We start from the raw sequence: 18485 nt of genomic DNA on the forward strand, positions 1-18485 counted from the left end.
GCATTGTATAACCTCTGCAAACCGCTCCTTCTAGAAGAAAAATGTGAGTTTAAACGATCAGGATTAAAAGTTAGAGAGTTTGAATGGTCAAGATTAACTCAAAAGGCAGTTAGACTTAATGGGTTTCATATATATATATATACATATAATTTTCTTTACCCGTCAAATTCAAATATTACAACCTCATAACCTCATTGTGGGTCTCTATAGTGATCACTGAATAGTCAAAGTGTCAAACGCGTCCGTAGGGTGTTTAATTCATATGTATTATATTTAAAAATCGTATTAGATGAATTTTAACGCATGCTTAACATAACAAACTAAGATTAGAGTACCTTAGATTATAATAAGTGAGTTAACTTACATAACAAAAGTTATAATAATAACTCTAGGTGTAGTACCCGTGTAACCACACGGGTAGGTTTAGTAATGATCGAAATCAAATACTAAAAAACAGATTATAATATATCATTTAAATTTTGGTAAAGTTGGCATATGTTGATTGAGCTAATGTCACGCTCGATCCGTAACATTATGCGTCTTGGGCCATAACCTTGGAGATCATTCAGATGATCCAGAGTCGTAGCTCGAGAAGTGTGCAGGTAAAGCCAGAATCATGTGTGTGGGACCCAGGATTTTTTTCCTGGGGGTGCGGAAGTTTTTTAAAGATTTTAAACCCTTAGCTATATAAAAAATCGGTTCATAGTGGGTCGGATCGGGTATGGTCATGTAAAACAAGTAAAGACAAACAAACAAAGTTTCATAGCGGGTCGAATCAGATCAGGTCGGGTCCATTTCAATTTTCAAACAATCAAACCCTAGTTCCTAACTTCCTATCACATTAACAAACAAAAAAGCATCAACATTCAAATCATCCTACTTCTATTTCTCTTAATCATTAAATAAAAGAACAAAAAAAAAAAACTTATCTAAAACATACATTGGTCTATAATTAGAAGAATCCAACGAAAAAAAGTGGCTAACCCCTTTCCTCTTGAGAAATCGTGACATAACTTCCCTACTCATTAATCTTTCCTAATCCTATCACATACAAAATAAACAAGGATCTTCAAGTGTTCAACCATAGCACTTGTTCCTTAATTTTCAATTTAAAATTTTGAATTTCAAGCCCTAGTATTATTATTTACCAACCAACAATCATATAATCAATAAAACTAACAACGATTTGGGTTTTTTTTTATTACGTGGACTGATTTTGTTTAACAAAACTAATAGTTGGAATGGGGCTTGAATGGGTATTAAGTTATTGGGCTTGATGGATTGAATTTAAGTTTTATTAAAGGGGTTAGTGGGCTAACTTATTTACATAATTTGATCGGGTTTCAATCTGTGTTCACAATTTTTTTTATATAAATTCCTAACATCTTTTTCTAAGGGGTGCGGACGAAAATTTCCAAGGGGTGCGGTCGGGATTTTTCACGAAAAATACCACTAAAATTTTTTTTTCCAGGGGTGCGGCCGCCCACCCACCCCATAAAGTAGGTCCGCCCATGGTGGGAATATGTATGAGGATGTGTGGCCATTACCCTGGATATTACTCAAATAATCTGGAGTCGCAGGCCCGACCCAAGCCAAGGGCCCGATGAGCAACAGCCTAAGGCCCATTCTCATGGAGGCCCAATTTTTTTAAATATGTTACATATTGTGTAAAGAGTATATGTAGGTTTAGTTTGAATTTAACCCCATGTAACGCCCGACTCTTTTGTAATTTCCATTTTTAGAAAGTTTTGTTCGTATTTCTATTTTTGGAAACCTTGTATTCTTGTAATCGTTCCTTTCTTCGTAGTCGTTATCAAACCGAGACTTGGATCATTAATGAAGCTTATATTTTGTTACATCTATGTTAAACACATTCTATGTATACTCGTATGTTCGTTTTGGCGAATCAATCTATGTTTAATCGTGATTCTTGGAAACTATGTGCGAAACTTGTAATTAATCTAAACTTATGCATGGAACGCATTTTGAACGAGAACGACACTTGATTTGATACTTATACGCTTGATTATACTTGGTTTATACTCCTCATGCTAAATCATAACCTAATCTATGCTTTTGTGACAAGAATGGCCCTTAAAACACCTTAAAAGCATCAATTACACAACTCCAGGGGCCAAATTGTAAAAAAATGAAACTTACCCAGAACTACAAATGGCTCGCGGCCCGCGTAAACTTAGCCTGAAACCTCAGGCGGGCCGCGTGGGGATGCCAGATCGGGAAAAAACACAGCAGCTGATTATCTACGCGAATTGGCACGAAATCCTAAGTTCTAACACTCCCCAATCACCATTAAGCCACCTCTAAACACCTCCAATCATACTCAAACTCTTCCACTATAAATATACACCTTCTCCAAGCATTTCTACACTTTCAACACTCTCAAATCACTCCAAATTCACTCACAAATCAGTTGTAAATCTGCATTTTCGGATAGAATCATACTCTTGCACAAAAGTGAGTATAACTTGCTCATTTCTTAACGAAATCACCCGATTCTTTTTCCAACTTGCTTGGTTAATCATGGGGTTTGATTCCTTGACTTCTCCTTGGAGAAATCAAACCTGGAATTGCTCCGAAATTGTTCACAAACTTTCTGTTTTGTTTCAAGTTCTTCAAAAGTTTGTTTAAACTCATCCCACTTGTGTCTAACACATCTCAAGCCTATGTCCTAATGCTTACAACCTCTCTTATGGTTGGTAAAGCTTAAAAACAAGGTTGAGACACTATAAATCAGAGGTTAAAACCTCAAATACTTTCTGTTTTATTAGGGTATTTCACCCACAAGTCATGTTCAAGCTTGGTTCTTGATGAGAAGTGATTATGGAACAACTTGGGTTGTTCCAACATAAAATCCTCACATGATTTGATGATTTCTCTTTAGTTAGATTGTTTGTATTATTGTACTAAACCTAGTTCGTGACCCTCCTTGGTTGTCTTTACATCAAGTGAAGTGGTGAACATTCAAGGGGGCCCTAAATGGGAGCATTTTCTTCCTACCCCATACATGACATTCATGAATGACTCGAGGTACCTAAACGAAGATCCTAATCTTCTACCTCCTACTTGAAATATTGAACTTAATAATATGTAATACTTAAATATATACACACACACATTCGAACCTTTAATATTAGACTTGTGTTTATATGTTAAAGTAGTAGAATGACATCTAAGACTTAACACTCCAAGTATGATTCTAATGGGCTTACTACCCATGAAATACAATATAACCCTAGTGGTTACGTAGTGTCATATAAGAGTATAAGTCAAGGATGATTATTTTGATATCCTACTTTATGCTATGTTAAACTCCAAATTATAATCTTCCGTTATACGCCAAACTCACACACCTACGTTTCCTCGTGTAGAAGGACAAGGTGCTCCAAACTAATTCATCCACCAAACTTGCTCTCGGAACTTCAAGTCAAGACTTGTAAACCGTGAGTATACTCGAACCCATTTTACTTTTAAACACTTTGGGTGCAACATGTATTCTATATTAAACGCACGTGACACTTGAAACTTATTTGAAACATGCTCTATCCTTTTAAACATGAAACATGAAACTTGTGATACTTGAGACTTTTATGCTATGTGAACGTTTAATCTTCGTGTGTAGTTCCGCCTTAACAATGGTAGCGCTATAGGGGTAATGCACCTCCCCGTTAGTCTTTGGGGTATTGTTAGGAGGAGACATATTAACCTCCCGTGAAACTTTGGGTTAGGTACTTTAACGCATTGGAAACTTGGGCTATCACCTGGACTGCGTAAACTAGCATGGTTGAAACTATTTTAATATGTTCATGTTGGATATGAGTTTTTATTCTATTATGCTATGTAAACAAACTTGTATACTCGCTCTTTGCTTTTGCATTGAAACTCTATTTTAATACATGTTGCAGGTTGATTATTGAAGTATGGATGATTGATGAAACAAGTTTAGGGTGGACTAGATACACACCTAAATTTATCTATCTTTTGTTGTTATGATTTTTGTTGAAACAATGTTGTTATCTCCTTTTGAATTTGTATGACATTTAGTATTGCAATGAAATTTGAATTTAATTAAATATTGTCACATAGTGTTATGACGTCTCTAACAATCTATACACACTTCGTCTCATCCCGATGTTTCCGCCATCGGTTGGGGTGTGACAGATTGGTATCAGAGCCATAACTATAGGGAATTAGGAAAATTGCCATGCTTTTGCCCTAATCTATAGTTCTAGGAATTTTGCCTCTTATTTGTTGTTTAAAACTTTTGTGCTCTACCATGCATGCTTCCTAGCTATACTTTCTATTAAAATTATGTGCCTTTCCTAAGGCTAACACGAATACACTTATGCTATTTTTATACTCTTGTAACACCAACGAGAAGAATTTACCAAAATAGGCGTGAAACCCACAATTTGGTAAACGACTCTCATTCTACCTTTAATCTATTTTTGCACGAAATTTCACCATTAAGCTAGGAGTGACATCCACAACTTAATGGTAATTTCCATTTCAACTCTAGTGGACCCTCGTCAAAGTGTCAAAATTTTATTTTGACCGACGAGTACCAACCACACTTAGGGTACGAAATCGTCAAGTTAGGGGTGAAAGCCGCATCTCGTCGATTAAGTCCCATTCCTCGATTTTTATTCTCGCCAAAGTCCCGAATGTTTCAATCATTTAGTGATGTGTAGTAACCGAAAGGGTAAGATACCGTTAATCGCTTCTCGACGAGAGTATCTTACTTATAGGCCAAAGCACAATATCTCTAAATCGAAAGGACTTTCGACCCACTTTGGAATAGTCGACGTTTCTCTACCCGAAACAATCCAATGTTTTATTGAGTCTCTCTTTTATGTATCTCAATTTATATGTGATATTATACTTGAACGTTCGTTCGCTTCAAAATTTCGTTTTAGTCATTTCGCACGTTATCGCAATCACAAACAATAATAATCCCTCGTGAACAAACTAAATTTACAATGCTTTCGTTTATTCATGTTATGCTATGTGGAATTCGTGACTATGCTATATGAAACGTTTAAACTTTTATGCTATGCAAATCAACTTGAACCTTTATGCTATGTGATTCTTTATGCTTTGTGATCAATTTCGTTTTCTTAAACAAACATTATGACCAAGTCTCACCTACTCCCTCTTTTCGAGTTCGAATTACTTTTGAAATTTCACTTTTACGCATATATCGTACGAGTACTTTATCATACATTTATACATTATTCACATACATGATTTCACATAATTTTATTTATGCCCCTTGTAACGATAAATGGAGCCACATCATCAAGATGAGAGTGATTTCCTTACCTTGACGACTAACTTCGTTTCTTTTCTCACAACGACCTCGCCAACGAATTAGGGGTGATTCCCTTACCTAGGTGATCGTTACCAATATTTTCCTTAATAGACTATATTACGTAAACATGATCACGTTTATATCTAAATCGTTTATCATTAGCCAAATCCCTATTTATTTCAACATGCACTGTTTATATAAACGAATTCCTTATTCTACAATCTATTTTTATATAGCTCACACACACAAAATTCTTAACCTTTACCATAAACGCTTATTCCTCGATTTTCAAAATCTACGAAATGCTACTTATCAACCTAGTCGGTTTAATAAATCCGTTGCCCACGAAATTTTGTATTTAACGTAACTATTGAAAAAAAAGGGCTCATCTTATGTCCTTAAACTAGAGATTTTCTATTTTCAATTGGGAATCAAACCAAATTTTTTCGCACACATCTATGAAATACTACCAATTTTGTTCGATCATTCGCTAAAATTTCTTTCAAAATCAGTAAAATGTTTTATTAAAGGTGTTTTATTTTTTTCAACAATCACTAAGATCGTATACCAAAATCCTTTTTCATAAGAAGCAACGTTGTCGCAAAAATCTCTAAACTTCGAATTTCTTCTTTAATGCAAGATCATTTAAAACGATGCAAACTTATTTACTTCTAGAACCTTTTCAACCATTATTCAATACGTCAATTTAATTTAAAATGTGTGGGCAAGGAAACTTCATAAGAACCAACCATCTTCAACGAATGTAAATCCTTTTTAAAGCAAGAGTAACATTTCCTTCTTTCACAAAGTATAACACACATCACCAATAGATATTTTATACTCTCTCTACATTTATGAACTAGATTCTATATTTCATGTCAACTCAATCTACTTTGATTTTAATTAAACTTCACGCCTGGCTCAAACAACTATACATGCATACTAACTTACGTGTTTTAGTTTACATCTCACGACAAATTCACATATACCCCTCATTTTGTTGATATACTCAAAACTTCTCGGCCTTTTTACATGCTTAAATTCGTATATTACGGTTAATACCACATACAAAATTATTACTTATTACACTCATATCCATATTCGTATTCATACATCTTACGCTTACACATTTATGCTTATTTTCATAATCATATACATATTCATACACTTTATATTATACTCATGTTCACAAATTATTCATTTACGCCATACTTATGTCCAAGTTTATATTCATAATAATACAATTATACTTACACCCACTATTACGTTTACGCTAATATTCATATTCATGTTTATACTCATATATCCTACTGGTACTTGTACCTATACAACTATGCTTAAACTTATATTCACATCCATATATTTTCCTCATACCAAAACCATTATGTTTATACTTAAATTCATAGTTATACTCACATATATACTCATTTTCATACACGCCATGCTTATACTTTTACTCATGGCATGCGTTTTGTGTTTATGCTCTCGTGCGTATTCGTATTTAAACTTATACTATGCTCATGCTATTTGGAACACAAGCGTGCTTATATGCTATATCTCTATACACGCAATCTTATTTTCAGAATTTATTTATACCTTAATTCATACGCAACTAGTACAAGTTATGCGGATCATGTGACGATCAATGTAATCGCGGGTGCACACGGGATTATAGTGATAGTCGTATGAGAACCATAGAGTGTACTATTGTGTACGGTAAGACATGGAACGTAACATGACACCGAATACGAAACGGACGTCACATGGTCAAAACATGGTGGATACGCCGCTGGTACTTCCTATATATAAGTGTTTTCATCATGTTACCAAACTTTAGTAAAACGTGCCATGCGAAATTCGGTGTTTTGAAGACCTTTTTGGACCTTATACAAACTTTAAACAACACACAAACACATTATATCCTATTACCCATGACGAGACTTCACCTTTAACACGCTACTTTCGACTATCTACTACTTATATCATTCTTATACATGCATTCGTTTATTAAGAATCAATCGTCCACTTCTATACTTCTAGTATTCTCCATTATCTTTGTTGTCTTTTCTACAAACCTCATTGACAGTCAAGTCTGTTAAACCGCCTTCCTATTCTTATTTCTTATGTAGACGTACTTAGTAGACCATTATCACTTTATTCAAAGTACTAGGCCTTGTCGTTCTTCAAAACTTCATACCTTTCAAAACGTTTCAAATTTTCAAAGACTCATTTCTTAATAATCACCTTATTGCCAAGACTTTTTCAAGCCTACGTCTTCCTAAATTTCGGGACGAAATTTCCTAAAGGAGGGGAGACTGTAACGCCCGGCTCTTTTGTAATTTCCATTTTTAGAAAGTTTTGTTCATATTTCTATTTTTGGAAACCTTGTATTCTTGTAATCGTTCCTTTCTTCGTAATCGTTATCAAACAGAGACTTGGATCATTAATGAAGCTTATATTTTGTTACATCTATGTTAAACGCATTCTATGTATACTCGTATGTTCGTTTTGGTGAATCAATCTATGTTTAATCGTGATTCTTGGAAACTATGTGCGAAACTTGTAATTAATCTAAACTTATGCATTGAACGTATTTTGAACGAGAACAACACTTGATTTGATACTTATACGCTTGATTATACTTGGTTTATACTCCTCATGCTAAATCATAACCTAATTGATGCGTGCTAGCGTGTATATATTTTAGATGTATATTTAAGCCCCTTTTTTACACTTTTAGCCAAGTTTTAAATTTATAAAACACGATATTTACTAACACTAAACACACATATGGGCAAGTGCACCCATCGTGGACGTAGTATAGTGTTGGTAAGATACCGAGGTCGTCCAAGGACACAAGAGCTTTTAATACCGGTTTATCCTCAACGTCTAATCAAATCAAAAAGTGAAAAAATGTTTTTGTCACACCCCAACCAATGGCGGAAACATCGGGATGAGACGAAGTGTGAAGATTGCTAGAGACATCATAACGCTATTTGTGACAATATTTAGAAAATCCAAATTTCATTTCATTTCATAACTTCAAATAGTCAACATTACAAGAAATTCAAATACGACAAGTTTAACAAAACAACATGATAACATAACAAAATTTTGATACAACATTTTAAACCCTAACGTCTATATGTGTATCTAGGCATCAACGCTACTTCATTTCATAGCATCATCGTCCTCAACCTGTAACATGTTTAAAATAAAGTTCAATGCAAAAGCAAAGGCGAGTATACAAGTTTGATACGTACATAGCAAAAGATAAGTTTGAACAATTCCTCATAGCAAGCATGCGATTCAAGATAAACATTAAATATGGCATGTGTATAACATATCAAACCAAGAAAACGCAACTTGCTCATGACATAACCAAAGTTTCAGTAGAGGCGGGTCGTTAATCCTATAGCGCTACATATGTCAAGGTTTGGCTCGTACGAAGTTAATGATAAGTTCAACACATAAGAATCACCCAAATTTAAAGTATCAAGCCATCACATATACAAGCATTGTTATAGGAATGTTCGTGTGTTTAGACAAAAGTTCATGTGTAAGTTTCAATAGGTAAACATGTTACACCCCAAAAGTGGTAAAAGTAAAAGGGGAAAAAGTACGAGTATACTCACAAAGTTTGCATATGTTTTCCGATTATCCAATTGTTGACGAGTAGAGATTTAGAGTCCGAATGTATAAGGGTTAAGGTTCAAGTATGTTTAGAGTCGAGATTCGGTGTTTAAAACAACATAAAAATAAGATATGAGAATAACATGGAAAATAATCATTTAGTACATATGATGCTTGTTCTTGACACTAGGAAACTCGAAGGAGTTTAGATGTTTTCATGGAACAAGGTTCCATTAGAATCGTGACAAGTTATCATAGTCTAGGATGATGTAATCTAGTACCCCGACATATGAACACTAGTTCATCATCAAAGATTCGATTATTCGAATAATATATTTAGGTTATATAATATATGTCCAATAGTTCAAGCATGAGGTAGAAGATTAAAATCTTCATTTTGGTACCTCTAAATGTCATAGAAGTCATGTAGGAGGTAGGAAGATCAAGTCTTCCATTTAGGCACCTCTATGTGTTCACCACTACACTTGATGTAAAAAAACAACCAAGGAGGGTCATGAACATACAATAAAGAATAAGAAATATACACACTAACTAAGAGAAATCATCAAATCATGTGAGGATTGTATGTTTGGACAACCCAAGTTGTTCCATAATCACTCATGTATCAAAGACAAAGTTTGACATGACTTGTGGGTTAAAAACCCTAAACAAAACACCAAGTTTATGAGGTTTAATCCTCTGATTTTAAATGTCTCAACCTTGTTTTTAAGCTTAACCAACCATGGGATAAGTTGTAAGCATTAGGACATAGGTATGAGATGTGTTAGACACAAGTTGCATAGGTTTAAACAAGTTTTTGATGAACATAAAAACAAACAGAAAGTTTATGGACTATTTCGGGGCATTTCCAGGTCTGATTTCTCCAAGGAGAAGTCTAGGAATCGAACCCCATGATTATACAAGTAAGTAGGAAAAAGAATCGAGTGAATCGGATAAGAATTGAGTGAGTTATGCTCATTTTCGTGAAGGGGTGTCAATCTACTCGAACCCTTGCTTTCAGCTACGGTTTGGTGGATGTTTTGTGAGTTTTTAGGGTTGCAAAAGTGGTAGGGAGGCTGGTTATAAGTGGTATTTATAGGGGGAAGGATTAGGGTTTCAATGGGTTGGGCTTTGGAGGTGTTTAGAAGGGGTTACACCTTGAAACTAGCCCACAAAACCCAACTATATGGGGCTGAATTTTGCTGAATTGGGCTGCCATAATTCTTTATTTTTTTTTATTTTTTTAAAACATTATAATGAGTAATTTTGTTAATTAAGTTGTGTAATAATATGCAACAATGTTTCCCCTAACTTGTAACAAGGTGAAATATGAAATAAAACATGATTTAACTAGGTAAAAAGTATAATGTACAAGTTTTATTTACGAAGCAAGTTCCGTATTTTACAACGATTACGATGAAAGAATGGTTATAAGAACACAAGATTTCCAAAGATAGAATTTCACGTAAGGTTTCTAAATGTAGGATGTTTGAAAACGCAGGGCGTTACAGTCTCCCCTCCTTTAGGAAATTTCGTCCCGAAATTTATTCAAGAGGAAGGCTTGAAAGAGTTTTTGGCATAAAGGTGATCATTAAGAATTGAAACTTGGGAAGTTTGAAAGTTTTGAAAAGTACCAAATTTTGGAGAACGTCAAGGTAGATTTGCAAGGGGAAGTTTTTAAGGATAGTATAAAAAAATCATACTTTCGTAAAACCTGTTTATTGAGAGGAACGAAAAGGTTTGTTACTTTAAATAAAGCAATAGAGGTATACTAAGTATAGTTTCACAAGAATCAAGAATATGGAGGCTATTTTATAGGTAACGAGGTAAGTTAGGACTCAAATGTTTAAACAAGCTGGATTGCGAACGAGTTTTGTATAAAATAATACGAGTATAGAATGAACGAATGACTCTTAAAGAGTACAAGTATGTGAATAGCATAAGTGTTGGATAGATGAACGTAGTGTGTTAAGGATGAAGTCTCGTCATGAATAATCGGATATAATGCGTTTGTGAGTTGCGTGAAGTTCTATTAGGTCCAAAAGGTCTGCAACACACTGAATTTCTCATGGCACGTTTTACGAAAGTTTGGTAACATGGTGAAAACACTTATATATAGGAAGTACCAGCGGCGTATCCACCATGTTTTAACCACATTACGTCCGTTTCGTTACTTGGGGTCATGTTACGTTCCGTGTCTTACCATACACAGTAGTACACTCTATGGTTCTCATACGCCTATCACTATAATCCCGTGTGCACCCGCGATTATACTGATTGTCGCATGATCCACATAGCTTGTACTAGTTATGTATGAATCAAGGTATACATGAATTTGAAAATAAGAATGTGTACGTAGAAGAATGTCGTATGTAAGCGTGTTTATGTTTAAGCATGTATGGGACCCACTTAAACGAATCCCTCGGATTACGCTCGCGTATAGGTACGAATGTACGAATCATGAGTAAGGATGAAAGTATGAGCATAAGTTTAAGTATGAATACGCATGTATGTATGAGCATAAACATAAAACGTGTAAGTAGTATGTGTACAAGCAGAAGTGTAAAACGTATAAGTAGTATGTGTATGAGTACAAGCATAAAACGTATGAACATAGGTGTAGGTATGAAAAATAAATATTGCGTATATGGTATACGTTGAGACACTGTAGAGAAAAAAAAAGGTTAAGTATGTAGATACGAACGATATAAATGCGTATATAAGGAAGTCACTCCAATCTCGATGATACATCTCCACTAGTTGTTACAAGGAATATGAATTTAAATTATATGAAAATCATGCGTATATAAGTGTATCGAAAAGGTTCGATATGTTGTGCGTGTGAAAAGAGAAATCAAAGGTAAACTCGAGGTTGAAAGATTGCATCGTATAAAATGAACAATAGAAACACATGTTTGACCAAAGTTTGGAGTGTTCCAAAACGGAACTTTGACTAACCAAAGTGGTCGAAAAGTCTTTTGAATTTGAGGAGCATGTTTTGGCCTAATAGGTAAAATACTCTCGCCGACAAGTCGGTTAACGGTATTTACCCTTCCGGTTACTACATGTCCCAAATCAATCGAAATTTCGAGACTTGGCGGGATTTATGAAAAAATGCCAAGGAGTGGAACTAGTCGACAAGGTGCGGGTTTCACCCCTAACTTGACGATTTCGTATGCTAAGTGTGGTTGGTACTCGTCGGGTCAAAATTTAATTTCGACGCGTTGACGAGGGTCCACTAGAACTTGAAATTTGAGATTTACCATTAAGATGTGGATTTCACTCCTAGCTTAATCGCGATATCTCGTGTAAAAAAAAAAAAGAATAGGTAGATTGAGAGTCGTTCACCAAATTGTGGGTTTCACGCCTATTTTGGTGAATTCGTCTCATTTGTACAATATGAGTGTTGTCGGATTTAGAATAATCGAGTAAAATGCATGAGGGAAGTGTATGTCGAAGGAGATACACAAACAAGTATAAACACATAAGAAAGCATATCAAGGATGATACTTAAATAATGAAATAAAACAAGTATTAACACATAGAGAAATATGTCAAGAATAACACATAAAGAATCGAACAACGAAACAAGTGTTAACACATAATAAAACAAGCATTAATGCGTAAGAATAACATGTCGAATATTACACATGAGTAACATACATGTTTAAAAGAGCATAAATAAGTAACAAATAAAGTATCATGTAGTAGTCCAAGCAAAGCATACGAATAAGGTTCTAAAACTATAGACTAGGCTAAAGCATTCCTACTTTTCCTAATTCCCTATAGTTATGGCTCTGATACCAATCTGTCACACCCCAACCAATGGCGGAAACATCGGGATGAGACGAAGTGTGAAGATTGCTAGAGACATCATAACGCTATTTGTGACAATATTTAGAAAATCCAAATTTCATTTCATTTCATAACTTCAAATAGTCAACATTACAAGAAATTCAAATACGACAAGTTTAACAAAACAACATGATAACATAACAAAATTTTGATACAACATTTTAAACCCTAACGTCTATATGTGTATCTAGGCATCAACGCTACTTCATTTCATAGCATCATCGTCCTCAACCTGTAACATGTTTAAAATAAAGTTCAATGCAAAAGCAAAGGCGAGTATACAAGTTTGATACGTACATAGCAAAAGATAAGTTTGAACAATTCCTCATAGCAAGCATGCGATTCAAGATAAACATTAAATATGGCATGTGTATAACATATCAAACCAAGAAAACGCAACTTGCTCATGACATAACCAAAGTTTCAGTAGAGGCGGGTCGTTAATCCTATAGCGCTACATATGTCAAGGTTTGGCTCGTACGAAGTTAATGATAAGTTCAACACATAAGAATCACCCAAATTTAAAGTATCAAGCCATCACATATACAAGCATTGTTATAGGAATGTTCGTGTGTTTAGACAAAAGTTCATGTGTAAGTTTCAATAGGTAAACATGTTACACCCCAAAAGTGGTAAAAGTAAAAGGGGAAAAAGTACGAGTATACTCACAAAGTTTGCATATGTTTTCCGATTATCCAATTGTTGACGAGTAGAGATTTAGAGTCCGAATGTATAAGGGTTAAGGTTCAAGTATGTTTAGAGTCGAGATTCGGTGTTTAAAACAACATAAAAATAAGATATGAGAATAACATGGAAAATAATCATTTAGTACATATGATGCTTGTTCTTGACACTAGGAAACTCGAAGGAGTTTAGATGTTTTCATGGAACAAGGTTCCATTAGAATCGTGACAAGTTATCATAGTCTAGGATGATGTAATCTAGTACCCCGACATATGAACACTAGTTCATCATCAAAGATTCGATTATTCGAATAATATATTTAGGTTATATAATATATGTCCAATAGTTCAAGCATGAGGTAGAAGATTAAAATCTTCATTTTGGTACCTCTAAATGTCATAGAAGTCATGTAGGAGGTAGGAAGATCAAGTCTTCCATTTAGGCACCTCTATGTGTTCACCACTACACTTGATGTAAAAAAACAACCAAGGAGGGTCATGAACATACAATAAAGAATAAGAAATATACACACTAACTAAGAGAAATCATCAAATCATGTGAGGATTGTATGTTTGGACAACCCAAGTTGTTCCATAATCACTCATGTATCAAAGACAAAGTTTGACATGACTTGTGGGTTAAAAACCCTAAACAAAACACCAAGTTTATGAGGTTTAATCCTCTGATTTTAAATGTCTCAACCTTGTTTTTAAGCTTAATCAACCATGGGATAAGTTGTAAGCATTAGGACATAGGTATGAGATGTGTTAGACACAAGTTGCATAGGTTTAAACAAGTTTTTGATGAACATAAAAACAAACAGAAAGTTTATGGACTATTTCGGGGCATTTCCAGGTCTGATTTCTCCAAGGAGAAGTCTAGGAATCGAACCCCATGATTATACAAGTAAGTAGGAAAAAGAATCGAGTGAATCGGATAAGAATTGAGTGAGTTATGCTCATTTTCGTGAAGGGGTGTCAATCTACTCGAACCCTTGCTTTCAGCTACGGTTTGGTGGATGTTTTGTGAGTTTTTAGGGTTGCAAAAGTGGTAGGGAGGCTGGTTATAAGTGGTATTTATAGGGGGAAGGATTAGGGTTTCAATGGGTTGGGCTTTGGAGGTGTTTAGAAGGGGTTACACCTTGAAACTAGCCCACAAAACCCAACTATATGGGGCTGAATTTTGCTGAATTGGGCTGCCATAATTCTTTATTTTTTTTTATTTTTTTAAAACATTATAATGAGTAATTTTGTTAATTAAGTTGTGTAATAATATGCAACAATGTTTCCCCTAACTTGTAACAAGGTGAAATATGAAATAAAACATGATTTAACTAGGTAAAAAGTATAATGTACAAGTTTTATTTACGAAGCAAGTTCCGTATTTTACAACGATTACGATGAAAGAATGGTTATAAGAACACAAGACTTCCAAAGATAGAATTTCACGTAAGGTTTCTAAATGTAGGATGTTTGAAAACGCAGGGCGTTACAGTTTTAAACTAAGAAAAATAAAAACTAACTAAATGCTGAAAAATAAGATAAAATAAAAACAGATAGACAAGATGAATCACTTGGATCCGACTCGTGTGTTAGTATAACCTTTGATTATTTTCGCACTTTTGCACTTGTTTAAGAGATTATCTTAGTTATTGTACTAGGCCCCTCTTTTGAAGGCGACGTTACCCTCAACCCAGTAGTTTGAGTCAGCAAGGATACAATCCTAAAGGGTCGGATTATTGAAAGATAATGAATTAAGTTATTAATGCAAATTGTGGTAGGCCCCGCTTTTGGCGGTGACGTTACCCTCGGCTAAGTAGTCTGAGTCAGCAGGGATACAGTCCTAAATAGTCGGGTTATAGTATTAATAGTAGTTAACTTATGAGGGGGTCAAAGAGTTTGGATCCCCGCCATCCAATACCTATGGGCATTGAAGGAGATCCTACTAAATTTGACCCAGGTCCCAAGCAGGACCTCTAAACGCTGTACAAGGGCAAGACCCTTACCAAACCGTTCCCTTAACCCCCGACCAGGTAGCCAACATACCTCCATATAGACCGTGGAGATATGAATGGTGAAAATCTTTTATTTTATATAGACAGTAAAATAATGCCAAGACACCACGGACAAACGATAAGGAAAGATCACCTTCAACATAAGTAACTAGTTATTAAAGTCATTAATACAAAACCAAATAAAAAGTGCAAAAGATTAAAAATAAAAAGTATTATACTAAACACTTGTCTTCACCAAGTGATGTAAGAGACTTAGGCAAACATGGCCTTGATTGTCAAGAACTCTTACGATCAATCTTGGATCCCGAGACGACTCACACACTCTACGATGGACAATGGATGATGGTGGTGGATGATGGTGTTATGGTGGTGGTGGGTGGTGGATGGAGTGTGAGAGAGGTGGTGTGCCAAGGGATGAGATGGAATGAAACCAAGCACCCCTATTTATAGGCTGAACAGAAGGCTGGGCACGGCCCCGTGTCCGCTGGACACGCCCCCGTGCCCGTCTGACATTCTCTCTCTTCATTAATTGTAATTCGCAATTACAATTAATGCGCCTGCTGTACTTTCACCACGCCCCCGTGCCCGCTGGACACGGCCCCGTGGTGGGCAATGGAAGCTTCTACTGGTTTGTCTTTTCTGCTGCTTCTTGGGCACGGCCCCGTGTTCGCTGGACACGGGGCGTGTTCAGTCTTCTGTTTTCTCTTCTTTGCCTTGGGAGGTGCCGTTGAGGGTCCGGGCAGTCTACTTTTATTCCTTTTCTTGTATTTATGCTAGAATTAGTTGTCTTTTTGCTTCTTTTGTGATTTTGAACTCATTTCATCCTGAAAATACAAAAGAAAGACAAAAACACTCTTTTTCCAACATTAGTACTTAAAAAGGGTTAGTTTTATGCCTTAATTGATGTGATTTATATGTTGCATTTTACACACATCACTAATCTATGCTTTTGTGACAAGAATGGCCCTTAAAACACCTTAAAAGCATCAATTACACAACTCCAGAGGCCAAATTGTAAAAAAATGAAACTTACCCAGAACTACAAATGGCTCGCGGCCCGCGTAAACTTAGCCTGAAACCTCAGGCGGGCCGCGTGGGGATGCCAGATCGGGAAAAAACACAGCAGCTGATTATCTACGCGAATTGGCACGAAATCCTAAGTTCTAACACTCCCCAATCACCATTAAGCCACCTCTAAACACCTCCAATCATACTCAAACTCTTCCACTATAAATATACACCTTCTCCAAGCATTTCTACACTTTCAACACTCTCAAATCACTCCAAATTCACTCACAAATCAGTTGTAAATCTGCATTTTCGGATAGAATCATACTCTTGCACAAAAGTGAGTATAACTTGCTCATTTCTTAACGAAATCACCCGATTCTTTTTCCTACTTGCTTGGTTAATCATGGGGTTTGATTCCTTGACTTCTCCTTGGAGAAATCAGACCTAGAATTGCTCCGAAATTGTTCACAAACTTTCTGTTTTGTTTCAAGTTCTTCAAAAGTTTGTTTAAACTCATCCAACTTGTGTCTAACACATCTCAAGCCTATGTCCTAATGCTTACAACCTCTCTTATGGTTGGTAAAGCTTAAAAACAAGGTTGAGACACTATAAATCAGAGGTTAAAACCTCAAATACTTTCTGTTTTATTAGGGTATTTCACCCACAAGTCATGTTCAAGCTTGGTTCTTGATGAGAAGTGATTATGGAACAACTTAGGTTGTTCCAACATAAAATCCTCACATGATTTGATGATTTCTCTTTAGTTAGATTGTTTGTATTATTGTACTAAACCTAGTTCGTGACCCTCCTTGGTTGTCTTTACATCAAGTGAAGTGGTGAACATTCAAGGGGTCCCTAAATGGGAGCATGTTCTTCCTACCCCATACATGGCATTCATGAATGACTCGAGGTACCTAAACGAAGATCCTAATCTTCTACCTCCTACTTGAAATATTGAACTTAATAATATGTAATACTTAAATATATATACACACACATTCGAACCTTTAATATTAGACTTGTGTTTATATGTTAAAGTAGTAGAATGACATCTAAGACTTAACACTCCAAGTATGATTCTAATGGGCTTACTACCCATGAAATACAATATAACCCTAGTGGTTACGTAGTGTCATATAAGAGTATAAGTCAAGGATGATTATTTTGATATACTACTTTATGCTATGTTAAACTCCAAATTATAATCTTCCGTTATACGCCAAACTCACACACCTACGTTTCCTCATGTAGAAGGACAAGGTGCTCCAAACTAATTCTTCCACCAAACTTGCTCTCGGAATTTCAAGTCAAGACTTGTAAACCGTGAGTATACTCGAACCCATTTTACTTTTAAACACTTTGGGTGCAACATGTATTCTATATTAAACGCACGTGACACTTGAAACTTATTTGAAACATGCTCTATCCTTTTAAACATGAAACATGAAACTTGTGATACTTGAGACTTTTATGCTATGTGAACGTTTAATCTTCGTGTGTAGTTCCGCCTTAACAATGGTAGCGCTATAGGGGTAATGCACCTCCCCGTTAGTCTTTGGGGTATTGTTAGGAGGAGACATATTAACCTCCCGTGAAACTTTGGGCTAGGTACTTTAACGCATTGGAAACTTGGGCTATCACCTGGACTGCGTAAACTAGCATGGTTGAAACTATTTTAATATGTTCATGTTGGATATGAGTTTTTATTCTATTATGCTATGTAAACAAACTTGTATACTCGCTCTTTGCTTTTGCATTGAAACTCTATTTTAATACATGTTGCAGGTTGATTATTGAAGTATGGATGATTGATGAAACAAGTTTAGGGTGGACTAGATACACACCTAAATTTATCTATCTTTTGTTGTTATGATTTTTGTTGAAACAATGTTGTTATCTCCTTTTGAATTTGTATGACATTTAGTATTGCACGAAATTTGAATTTAATTAAATATTGTC

The sequence above is a fragment of the Helianthus annuus genome, chromosome 5, assembly GCF_002127325.2.
Source record: "Helianthus annuus cultivar XRQ/B chromosome 5, HanXRQr2.0-SUNRISE, whole genome shotgun sequence".
Lineage (NCBI taxonomy): Eukaryota > Viridiplantae > Streptophyta > Magnoliopsida > Asterales > Asteraceae > Helianthus > Helianthus annuus.